The sequence below is a fragment of the Littorina saxatilis genome, linkage group LG4, assembly GCF_037325665.1.
Source record: "Littorina saxatilis isolate snail1 linkage group LG4, US_GU_Lsax_2.0, whole genome shotgun sequence".
Lineage (NCBI taxonomy): Eukaryota > Metazoa > Mollusca > Gastropoda > Littorinimorpha > Littorinidae > Littorina > Littorina saxatilis.
The window spans coordinates 22,704,943-22,717,873 of NC_090248.1; the positions used below are offsets into that span (position 1 = coordinate 22,704,943).

General features: G+C 48.1%; 1 protein-coding gene across 1 annotated transcript in view; it reads right to left on the reverse strand.

Annotated features, from left to right (window-relative positions):
* Nucleotides 1–12,488, reverse strand: part of LOC138964239 (filamin-A-like) — a 208,762-nt gene extending 196,274 nt beyond the window's left edge. The window contains exon 1 of the mRNA XM_070336133.1: nt 12,349–12,488. The gene's annotated coding sequence lies outside the window, so the exon portion shown is untranslated. The remainder of the gene's footprint in view (nt 1–12,348) is intronic.
* Nucleotides 12,489–12,931: the final 443 nt, after the last annotated feature.

Here is a 12,931-nt window from a genome sequence, read left to right on the forward strand (position 1 = left end):
ACGAGTACGGGACACTTGACACCCAGCGGCAGAAGGGGAAGGATCTAATACACAGTTTCTAGAGTATGATGGTTTTTCACCGAATATTGTATTCGGCACTCTAGGGGAGCTTCCACCGGTTATTTTCTTCTCACTGCCACATATTTTGCTGAGGACAAGTCGTCAATATTCCTTCGTCGGCGATGGCTTTCGCATAAGGATTCGACAAGGGGTTCTGGAGGTTTTTGGTCACTGTTGACGAACAGAGGCTGGTCCAGGGAGGAAGCGGACTTTGCTTCCATTGAGAGTACAATCATAGGCTTTTGAGGTAATAAATCATTATTTAACGCTGTTGATGAGTCTGTGTTGTGGAATGAAATACTCTCTGTTGTTCTTTCCAGGTTAGCGCATAATTTACTCTCTGTGACGCTAAAATACTAATCTGTATATGGTTTTTGCAGATAGGGAGAGAAGGACGGAAAATGACTGTTTTGTTGTTGTAAAAAGTCCGTTTTGTGCAGGCCCACGTGCTCGATGAGATATTTAAAGATAACATGTTTTAAGGTGGTGGGTGAGGGGTAGCTGACATGTTTAGTGCACCGATGCTTTCTGTTTGCAGCCTTCGTTCGTTCGATCCGATTCGTTCGTTTCGAGTTCCTGTAACATCTGCACGGCTGACTTTGGCGGGACCTGTTGAAGCTACGCTAACCAGGAGACCGGCTAACCAGCGGACCGGCTAACCAGCGAACCGGCTAACCAGCGGACCGGCTAACCAGCGAACCGACTAACCAGCATACCGGCTAAGCAGCAGCAGCAGAGATAAAGCTAAGTGCACCATGTCGTACGCACCCGTTGACCACCGTTGTCTTTTCGTATCTATGATTTCATTGGAGTAGTGACAACGTGGGGTGTGTGACACCTGCACGAACTAGAGCTTTTCGAACAGAACATTCTCATTTGACTGTATTTACACGGGTTCAGCGTGTTACTATAATTTTCTACATACTACTGGCATTTTGTCAGTGAACACTGGTTTTTACGTGTTGAGAACGTAAAAGGAACATATTTTGAGTGAAGGCTCGAGGGAGGTGGAGAGTTTATACATAAACAGGCGTCTGAAACTTATACTTTTGTTGACTCTATTTAATTGTATGCCTGCGAGAGTGGATCGTGGTGTGGTTAGTTAATTAGTAGTAATTAACCGGTTCATAATCACCTTGAGTGATATATTGAAACGTGACACATGGGGGCCAAGCCGGGATTTACTCAGTTAATTTCCAACTGATAAAGACCCACCAATTAAAGATAACTAAGAGCAGATAATTTCGTCAGTGCTCGACTTATTTTTTTCTGCTTGGAGCTACCCTTTTTGAGTCACTTGAGAAAAAGTGACTCTATGTAATCGGTCAGTGTTAGTCTGTCCGGCCGGCCGGCCGGCCGTCCGGCCGGCCGGCCGGCCGTCCGGCCGGCCGTCCGTAGACACCACCTTAACGTTGGACTTTTCTCGGAAACTATCAAAGCGATCGGGCTCATATTTTGTTTAGTCGTGACCTCCAATGACCTCTACACTTTAATGATGGTTTCGTTGACCTTTGACCTTTTTCAAGGTCACAGGTCAGCGTCAAAGGAAAAATTAGACATTTTATATCTTTTCTCGGAAACTATCAAAGCGATCGGGCTCATATTTTGTTTAGTCGTGACCTCCAATGACCTCTACACTTTAACGATGGTTTCGTTGACCTTTGACCTTTTTCAAGGTCACAGGTCAGCGTCAAAGGAAAAATTAGACATTTTATATCTTTGACAAAGTTCATCGGATGTGATTGAAACTTTGTAGGATTATTCTTTACATCAAAGTATTTACATCTGTAGCCTTTTACGAACGTTATCAGAAAAACAAGGGAGATAACTAGCCTTTTCTGTTCGGCAACACACAACTTAACGTTGGGCTTTTCTCGGAAACTATAAAAGTGACCGGGCTCAAATTTTATGTGAACGTGACTCATTGTGTTGTGAATAGCAATTTCTTCCTGTCCATCTGATGCCTCATATAATATTCAGAACTGCGAAAGTGACTCGATCGAGCGTTTGCTCTTCTTGTTTTGTATAGTTTTGATCATATACCACACCTTAAGCGATTCACATCTTGCAGGAAATGTAAATTGTAATTTGTGAGTTATTGTATGCGCTAACTGTGATTACTTCCCTTTCCTTTGTTTGTGAATCTTTGTTGTTGTACGTTCAGAGTTTTCCGTTGCAGAGAGCTGAGCGGGGTTAGCGGATTTGTTATTCGTTTTACTCAGTTTTCTCTACATTGTTGTTTCGCACTCTGTAACAGGTTACATTTGTACCGTCTTGTTTTACTTGGATTTTTCTCCATATTTTGACTTTGTTGGAATTTTGGGGGGGAAGGGTCCGAGGACTTCTGTCCTAACCAAGGCTGTGGGAGACACTCTGTTTCACCGCAAAAAGCAGCCGATAAAGTAGGCCACGGCTGTGGGAAACACTTTGTTTCACCGCAAAAAGCAGCCATAAAGTAGGCTACGCGATTTGTTCTACATCGTTTGGATTTTTCTTCTGCATTTTCTGGTTGCGGGATTTTTGTATCCACCGTACCGCTTTCATCACCGCGTGTTCTAGCTATAGCTGCGTTAGACTTACTTTTGTGATAAAGCTTTGCTAAACTAACCATGGCTACAGGGGGATCTCCTACGAAGAGATTAACTTTTGAGACTCCTGGTAGCGAGGAACAGACAGAGCGAGACGCACGCGTTAGAGCGCGTAGTTTGCTTAAGCGCAAGGAGTTAGAACGTAAAGAAGACATAGAGCGACAGACGAGAAAAGAAGAGCTTGACAGACAAGAACGACAGGCCGAACGGGACAGACAGGACAAGAAAGAGAAAGACGAACGTGACAGACAGGAAAAGAAAGACGAACGTGACAGACAAGAACGGAAAGAGAAAGATGAACGAGACAGACAAGAAAGGGAACGACAGGCCGAACGACAGGCCGAACGTGACCGACAGGATAAGAAAGATGAACTTGAGAGACAAGAACGACAGGCCGAACGTGACAGACAGGACAAACAGGCCGAACGCGATCACCAGCTAGAACTAGCTAGGCTACAGGCCGAGAAAGGTACGCTTACTCAGGCTAGCGCGCCGACGTTTGTTGCCGACCGTACGAGACTGCCAACGTTCGACGATGACAAGGACGAGCTCGACGACTTTTTACGCCGGTTTGAGCGCATTGCATCCGACCAGAAGTGGGAAGAGGCCACGTGGGCTAGCCGCCTTAGCACCTGCTTGAAAGGACGCGCATTGCAGCTCTACAACGCTTTGGAGGACGACGAGGCGAGAAACTATCAGGCACTAAAGAAGGCGTTACTCCAGCGCTTCAACCTGACTGCGGAAGCCTACAGACGACGTCTGCGTAACAGCAAGAGACTGAGCGGCGAGCTGAGCCATCAGTTTGTGGCACGCCTTAATCTCTACCTGCGGCGCTGGGTGGAGATGGCCGAAAAGGACTGGACCGTCGACGACCTTGCCGACCTCATCGTCATGGAGCAACTGATGTCCAGCCTGCGACCTGAGGTGGTGACCTTCGTGCAGGAACACCAGCCAAAGACTACTCAGGAGGCAGCCGACTGGATCAGAGTACACGAGGACGCCCAGGCGATCTCCGGCAAATCCTCAGGCTCACGGCCAGGAAAATCGGGAAATTCGGGTTCTTCAGGACCCAAGGACGGGAAGGACGATCAGGGACACAAAGGATCAGGTTCCAGAACTGACATCCAGTGTTACTACTGCAACAAGCGGGGCCACGTGAAGAAGGACTGCCACAAGAGACAGGCTGACCAGAAGGGCGTTCACTTTGTTGGCAGTGAGGAGTTAAGGGACGTCACGAGCTCATGCACCATTCCACAACTCTGCGTTCCGTGCTCCAGGAAACATTTCCAGCCCCACTGCAACGTCTACGTTAACGGAGTGAAGGGCGAAGGTCTGCGGGACACAGGGGCAGACATGATAGTGGTTCGGGCGAGTCTAGTTCCAGCTATGGCCTACACAGGAGACAGCATCAGGGTGAGAATGGCCGAGGCATCTCACGCTTACGATTTGAACACGGCAGTGATCAAGGTCGTAACACCGTTGTTTACGGGGACCATTGTGGCCGTCGTCATGGACGATCCTCCATGCGACTTGCTCATTGGAAACCGGGTTCAGTTTGTGGACGGCGTCACCAGGGAGGTTCCCGTTTACCGGTCTCCCGACGTCATTTCAGTGCTCACGCGGGCACAGGCGGAGCGAGAGGACAAACCTCTCAAACCCCTACCTGCTGCACGAGCTGCCCTGGGGAACGTGACCCCCGCGCTTCTCGCGAAGGCTCAGGATTCTGACCCGACCTTAGCTACTCCTCGGGAGCACGCGAAGTCGGGGAAGGTGAAGCTGAGCGGGAAGCATGGGAGGTCAAGGTTCCTCAGGGACAAGAAGTTGCTCTACCGGGAGTTCAGCAACCAAGAAGGTACATTCAAACAGGTTGTCGTGCCTCGCGAGTTTCGCGAGGGTGTCATGGCAACGGCACACGACTCGATTCTGGGAGGTCATCTTGGTACCAAGAAGACCACGGATCGTGTCTGGCGCCACTTTTACTGGCCAGGCATCTGCACGGATGTCCGACGTTTCTGTGCGTCCTGCGATAAGTGCCAGAAGGTGGTTGCCAAAGGAAGGGTGAGGAAGGTCCCCTTGGAGAAGATGCCGCTCATCGACGAACCCTTTCGTCGGGTCGCGGTGGACATCATCGGGCCTATCTTGCCTGCGTCTGAGGACGGAAACAGATACATTTTGACCATGGTGGACTACGCTACTCGATACCCAGAGGCGATCCCTCTGAAATCGATTGAAGCCACGCGAGTAGCTGAGGCTCTGGTTACTATGTGGTCCCGGCTGGGAATTCCATCAGAGGTACTCACCGACAGAGGCACGCAGTTCACGGGAGGAGTGATGGCGGAGGCAGCACGACTGCTATCACTGGAGCAGCACTTCACCACTCCTTACCATGCTCAGTGCAACGGACTGGTGGAGAGGTTCAATGGCACCTTGAAGACCATGCTGAGGAAACTAGCTCAGGAGAAACCACGCACGTGGGACAGGTACATCCCAGCATTGCTTTTTGCATACCGCGAGGTTCCTCAGGAGAGCTTGGGCTTTTCCCCATTCGAGCTGTTGTACGGCAGACAGGTACGCGGTCCCATGGCTATCCTGCGTCAGGCTTGGACGGACGAAGAAGCTGACGAGGAGGTGCAGACGACAGCGACCTACATCGTAGAACTCAGGAACAGGATTGAAGAGACCTGCAAACTGGCTCAAGAGAACCTGGGAAGAGCAGCACAGCGTTACGCGCAAGGATTCGACCGCAAGGCACGGCCGCGCAGCTTCAAGATTGGAGAACGGGTGTTGCTACTTCTACCTGTCAAACACAACAAGCTACAACTGCAGTGGCAAGGACCATTTGAGGTGACAGCGAAAGTGGGCCAGAACGACTACAGGATCGTCATGAACGGGAAAGCACGCCTGTACCACGCCAACCTGCTGCGCGCCTACATAGAGAGGACTGCCTACGGGGAAAAGGACAAAGTGACAGAAGCAGTTGCTGTCGTGATGGACGAGACAACGGAAGAACAGGGAGGAGGACGTGTACCAGTTTGTCCGCTGGAGGCTAGTGAGGATCACACGGACGTGCACATCTCACCTGATCTTGGGGACGACCAGCAGGCGGACCTGCAAGAGATCCTGAAGGATGCAGCACGGGTCCTTACAGACATACCACTTCAGACGCATTTAGAGGAGTTTACCTTCGACTTGCTGGAGAAACAGCCAGTGAGGACGAAGCAGTATCCCATGCCTCATGCCCAGAAGGAGGTGGTCAGGAAAGAAATCGCCGACATGACGAAGTTGGGCGTCATCGAGCCAGCGAACTCTCCCTACAGTTCACCAATTGTGCTTGTGAAGAAGAAGGATGGACGCGTCAGGTTCTGTGTCGACTACCGGAAGCTGAACAAGATTACGGCGTTTGACGCGGAACCCATGCCTGATGTGGACTACCTCTTCAGTCACTTGGCCAAGGCCAAGTACTTTTCCAAACTGGACCTCACCAAGGGATACTGGCAAATTCCAGTTGCCGAGGAAGATCGCCCAAAGACTGCATTTACCACTCCATTCGGCCAGTTCCAGTGGACAGTCATGCCTTTTGGTCTACAGAATGCAGGTGCCGTCTTCACTCGCATGATGAGGAAACTTTTGGAACCATTGAAGCGCGAGGACATCAGCAGTTTCATCGACGATGTGCTGATCGCGACAGAGACATGGACTGAACATCTCGACGCTCTGCGCGACGTGTTCGGGAGGTTGAAGGACGGAAATCTGGGAGCTAAACCGTCCAAGTGCTACTTGGGATTTCGGGAATTGTCTTTCCTGGGTCATGTTGTCGGCGAGGGATTGCTCGTTCCAGAGGACGACAAGATCCAGAAGATTCGGGAGGCGGAGCCACCGCGCACGAAGAAAGAAGTCAGGTCTTTCCTGGGCCTAGCCAGCTTCTACAGACGCTTCATCCCGCACTTTGCCGAAATCGCACTACCACTGACCAACCTTACCAAGAAACTACAACCGACAGTTGTAGTGTGGACTGAGGAATGCAGCTCCGCATTCAACACCCTGAAGAGGCGACTCACCAGTCAGCCTATTCTCCGACTACCAGACCTGAACAAGGACTTCGTGCTGAGGACAGACGCTTCAGGAAAGGGACTTGGGGCAGTGTTGCTTCAGGAGACAGAGGGGTTTTTGCACCCTGTTTGCTTCGCCAGCCGTAAGCTGACCTCGGCCGAGGCAGCGTATGCAACGGTTGAACGCGAGTGTCTCGCCATTGTCTGGGGCATCCAGAAGTTCGAAGCGTACCTGTACGGACGACCTTTCTGTCTGGAGACGGACCATCAACCTCTGCAATATCTTCAGGTTGCAAGGTTGGCAAACGCCAGACTTATGCGCTGGGCGTTGATTCTCCAACCGTACCAATTCACGGTACGCGTCATACCGGGCGCCAACAATGTTGGAGCTGACTTTCTCTCTCGGGCTGGAGAGGAGAACATGACTGTGAGCGAAACCGAGGTTTCGTCTTGAAGAGGGGAGGTGTGTCACGATCGGGTGACAGAGACCAAGAAAGTGTCACTCAGTGGAGTGCCTGTTCTTGGTCGGTTATGATAGAAAGCGCCTGTGCGTGATATTGGACACAGCAGAGTTTGCTGACAGTGCTCCCGAGCACGGATGTTTTGAAACGCACGAGCTTCACAGTGCGGGTTTCTGCTGTCATAGAGCTGACAGGTTTTTCGCTGACAGCGCACACGGGATTTTCAGGGATTGAGTTTCTCGTGTCTTTTTTCTGCTTGGGGAGGCAAAATTGTGTATAGCTGGACTGGTTTTGTGACAAGGTCAGTCACGTGTATTTGGCTAGGTTGTCTGACAGAGACACGAGTACGGGGCACTTGACACCCAGCGGCAGAAGAGGAAGGATCTAATACACAGTTTCTAGAGTATGATGGTTTTTCACCGAATATTGTATTCGGCACTCTAGGGGAGCTTCCACCGGTTATTTTCTTCTCACTGCCACATATTTTGCTGAGGACAAGTCGTCAATATTCCTTCGTCGGCGATGGCTTTCGCATAAGGATTCGACAAGGGGTTCTGGAGGTTTTTGGTCACTGTTGACGAACAGAGGCTGTTCCAGGGAGGAAGCGGACTTTGCTTCCATTGAGAGTACAATCATAGGCTTTTGAGGTAATAAATCATTATTTAACGCTGTTGATGAGTCTGTGTTGTGGAATGAAATACTCTCTGTTGTTCTTTCCAGGTTAGCGCATAATTTACTCTCTGTGACGCTAAAATACTAATCTGTATATGGTTTTTGCAGATAGGGAGAGAAGGACGGAAAATGACTGTTTTGTTGTTGTAAAAAGTCCGTTTTGTGCAGGCCCACGTGCTCGATGAGATATTTAAAGATAACATGTTTTAAGGTGGTGGGTGAGGGGTAGCTGACATGTTTAGTGCACCGATGCTTTCTGTTTGCAGCCTTCGTTCGTTCGATCCGATTCGTTCGTTTCGAGTTCCTGTAACATCTGCACGGCTGACTTTGGCGGGACCTGTTGAAGCTACGCTAACCAGGAGACCGGCTAACCAGCGGACCGGTTAACCAGCGAACCGGCTAACCAGCGGACCGGCTAACCAGCGAACCGACTAACCAGCATACCGGCTAAGCAGCAACAGCAGAGATAAAGCTAAGTGCACCATGTCGTACGCACCCCGTTGACCACCGTTGTCTTTTCGTATCTATGATTTCATTGGAGTAGTGACAACGTGGGGTGTGTGACACCTGCACGAACTAGAGCTTTTCGAACAGAACATTCTCATTTGACTGTATTTACACGGGTTCAGCGTGTTACTATAATTTTCTACATACTACTGGCATTTTGTCAGTGAACACTGGTTTTTACGTGTTGAGAACGTAAAAGGAACATATTTTGAGTGAAGGCTCGAGGGAGGTGGAGAGTTTATACATAAACAGGCGTCTGAAACTTATACTTTTGTTGACTCTATTTAATTGTATGACTGCGAGAGTGGATCGTGGTGTGGTTAGTTAATTAGTAGTAATTAACCGGTTCATAATCACCTTGAGTGATATATTGAAACGTGACAGAAAGTTAAAACGAAGAGAGGTACAGAAAAGCGTGCTATCCTTCTTAGCGCAACTACTACCCCGCTCTTCTTGTCAATTTCACTGCCTTTGCCATGAGCGGTGGCCTGACGATGCTACGAGTAAAATTGCATTGCGTTCAGTTTCATTCTGTGAGTTCGACAGCTACTTGACTAAATATTGTATTTTCGCCTTACGCGACTTGTTTATGAGATATGAGCCAGAACTGAACGACCGAAGAAATTCGCAGCAGAACGACTTATGGACACGACATGCAGTTTGGGAAAACATCTACAAGCAGTGAGGCACAGCAAACGAGGACGACAAATTGCATACTATTTGCTAAGGTTCGAACGTTCTTTTCGTTTTGCTTCACTCAAAATACAGACAAGGATAAAGACAATGAAAATTATTTTACGTTGAAGCTTTTACATTTGATTCATTGCCAGTCAGTGTGTGTGTAGCCTACATAATTATACACAACCCGTCTACATAAAACTCGGAACATTCCGTACGATGCTCTAACTAATCCTCATTCCATATTCCACAAATGCTGTCTTTGTTGGTTTCCAGTGGGAAATGTATTTTTACCCATTAAAGGCGCGCACGCCGTACGTCTCACTTTACACAGACAGCGAAGTTCCGATGTCGATGTTTACCTAGACTGAGTGGCAGAATGGTTCGTGCCGTCAACTTGTGTTACCTGTTGCAATCAAATGAGCAATACCTGTGCAAGTGGCAGGTATGATGCTGTCTGCTTTTGCTGTTATGCTACTGCAGCTATTTTGTTATGGTGTGTGTGTGTGTGTGTGTGTGGTGTGTGTGTGGTGTGTGTGTGTGTCTGTGTGTCTGTCTGTCTGTCTGTCTGTGTGTCTGTGTCTGTGTCTGTGTCTGAGTATAAAATACCGCGAACCGGTGTGCGCGCGCGTGTTTATAGGTATATATATATATAAATATATATGAAATTAGAGCATCCTTCAACTTTAACTAATACACAAAATCAACAACCTAGCTGCTTTTGTGTGGAGTGGGATTTTGTTTGGGAGTTAATTTTGCCACGGACACCTGTATCTAGCCGCAAAATTAATTCAGCAACACATTGTCACTCTGTGCAGGGGGCAGCCAGGGGGCAGTAGCAATGTTTGGTGTGTGTCCAAGTCAAAGGATGCTCGAATTTCATGTGAAGTTCCAGACAGATCGTTGGTGATCAAGGGCGGGGATGTAGCTCAGTCGGTAGCGCGCTGGATTTGTATCCAGTTGGCCGCTGTCAGCGTGAGTTCGTCCCCACGTTCGGCGAGAGATTTATTTCTCAGAGTCAACTTTGTGTGCAGACTCTCCTCGGTGTTCGAACACCCCCCGTGTGTACACGCAGGCACAAGACCAAGTGAGCACGAAAAAGATCCTGTAATCCATGTCAGAGTTCGGTGGGTTATAGAAAAACGAAAATACCCAGCATGCTTCCTCCGAAAACGGCGTATGGCTGCCTAAATGGCGGGGTAAAAAACGGTCATACACGTAAAATTCCACTCGTGCAAAAAACGAGAAGGTTCCTTTAATGACACAGTCTTTTTGTAAAGGATTCGGCTGGCCACCTCAGATGTTACCACACAGGATAAGCCCACCCCCTCCACTTGGACTCATACCAACATCCACTGCCTGCAGAGGCTGGTTCTGAGCAGAGTGGGGATGTTCTTGATGAATTAGATTCTCAGTGAAAAGCCACTAGTCAGGATGGTGAATTTTGGTATTATCTCGATGTAAAAGGATGGTCCTTTTCCACGTAAACGTCTTGACGGATCTGTGAAGATCTACGTGAAAGTAACACGAACAGACGATGTTGGGAAATAACTCTGTCGGGTTTGCATGGGTTGGAAAAGAGTGAATACCCTTGCTTTTTCGGGGACAAATAAATCAGTACGTGCTCTCGTCCACGTGTGTCACGGACGAGATACACCCCTCGCTAGTGATTTGAGCGGACCCTCCAATGTTTGTCCCCGTAAAAGCAAGGGTATTCACTCTTTCACAACCCATACAAATCCGACAGAGTTTACTCTGGAGTTCGTCCGTAAATGAAAGGGAGTCTATTTTCATCTTACTCAGTCGCAGTTGTTTGCTACCGAAGTTCTTACCCGGTTGGTCAAATTATCACACAAATTCAAAGTGTTCTACGTCCGTCAAGAATACGAATGAGGCACTGAGGCAGTTACATATATATATACTACAAATAATTGTGGACAGAGTTATTTCCGAAATTCGTCTATTTCTCCAGCTCGCAATTCGGTCAAACATAAGCATTATTACTGAGTCAGCCGTTTCTTAGGTACTCCGTACGTTGTGCGCAGAGGGCACACATATGTACGACATTCTTCGACAAGCGCTTAGAACTGTACCCACGGAATACGCGCTATATAAGCTTCATATTGATTGATTGATTGATTGATTGATTGATTGAGGTGAACAATCGAACAACCCTGCCGAGCTGTCCGACAGGTAGATAAAAGATCCACTATCACTATCACATCAAATTTGATGTTGGGCCGAGACTGAACAGACTGACACGGGCAAGAGGGGAAGGTGGTTGGGTGGGTTTGGGTAGGCTGCAGGGGGAAGTTATAAGGGTGCTCCAATGTGCAAAAGCACCATTCTGAATATAGAAACCCTAAGGTGTTTACACATATTTTTTTAAGTTTGCGAATTTCAGGCAGTTTGCCTATTCTTTACCGGAGCTTCTTGTATACGCTCCACTCCGCGAGCCGACATTGGCATGCCTGCATGTCGTTGCAGTCTTTCTCTACAAGCACACAAAGATAAATCTGATTATTCCAAAATATAGAACTTTACTTGTATATTGCCTCCTTAGCTCTGCCTCTCTTTTCCTAAGACACTTTGGACTCGCAGGTAAACGTTACACTGTCACGCACATTTCTTGCTGTTGATAAACAAGTATCCCCATTCTACCCAGTCACCCCAACCCCCACCCCCACCCCCTCCCTCCCACTAACGCAGCGCTATTGCAGACTGACTCCAATCTAATACTGTGTCCACAAGCGAGTGTATTGTCTGCCTATCAGTCAGTCATCAGACTGTTGTCAAATTAACAGCGCATGCAAGATCCCCCTTTGTTCTGACACGGGCGCAACAGGACGCGTACGTCGTAAATTGTTTCCACACACAATAATCAGCCAAATTGTGACCACTGACGCACGTACGAGTCTCACTCGCCGCCCGTAAAGTAACAATAAAACGCCTGTTACCTACCTATACCCCACACCCACCCCGGAACGGCCGAGGACAGTGGAACCCCCCTTTTAAGACCCCCAATTTAAGACCTCCCCCCTTAAAAGACATTGCTTTTTCAGATGTTCTCTTCATAACCTCTGTAAATGTACCCCCATTTTCAAGACTCCCTCCTTTTTACACCTTCATTTCTCACATTGGAGGTCTTAAAAGTGGGGTTCCACTGTATTGCGACCAGGTGTTGTTTGTGGCGGCAGTGAAGCGAGCCTTGATCACTGACCTGGCACCTCACATGTATCAGGCCACCCCCCGCTCACACTAGGCAGCATTAATAGGCAGCATTCCAGACTGAAAGTGGGGCAGGGGTAATACAAACACGACTATACCACTCACTTGTCTTGTATGTAGCCGCCGCCGCTCTTCAGATTCTAAGTCCCTGTGTAAACTCTCTCGACGCCGGATTTGAATGAAGAATCAATTCCACCCAAACGTTGGACTGGAGATCGCTGATTAAGCAGTTCTGTTCTCGCCTGGATCAATGTCTCTGTCACTTTCTCACAGTCTTGTCAGTCTCTCTCCTCCGCGCACTAACTTTCAATATTCTCAGTTATTTTTCTCACCTCTCTCTCTATATTTCTGTCACTCTCTCACAGTCTTGTCTCGACACACGCGTTAACTCTCAATGTTCACTGTCTGGAGACGCTGATTTTTTAAACGATTAAGGGGTTACTTGTGTGTTCAAATCGCTCGTCAGAAACATTACACATTTTGTGAACAGGTTCCTCTAAGCAATATGGACACATCTGTGCAAAGAAAAAAGGGGTCGACGTATTAACTTTTTTTTAATAATTTTTTTACTGGGGGTTGTCAAGTACGATTTTGCAAAAAACACTGCGATTTTTAACATGATCCCAACTGACATATTTAGCTCTACAAATAATAAATGAGACATTAGTTTGTGTATATAAATGAATGG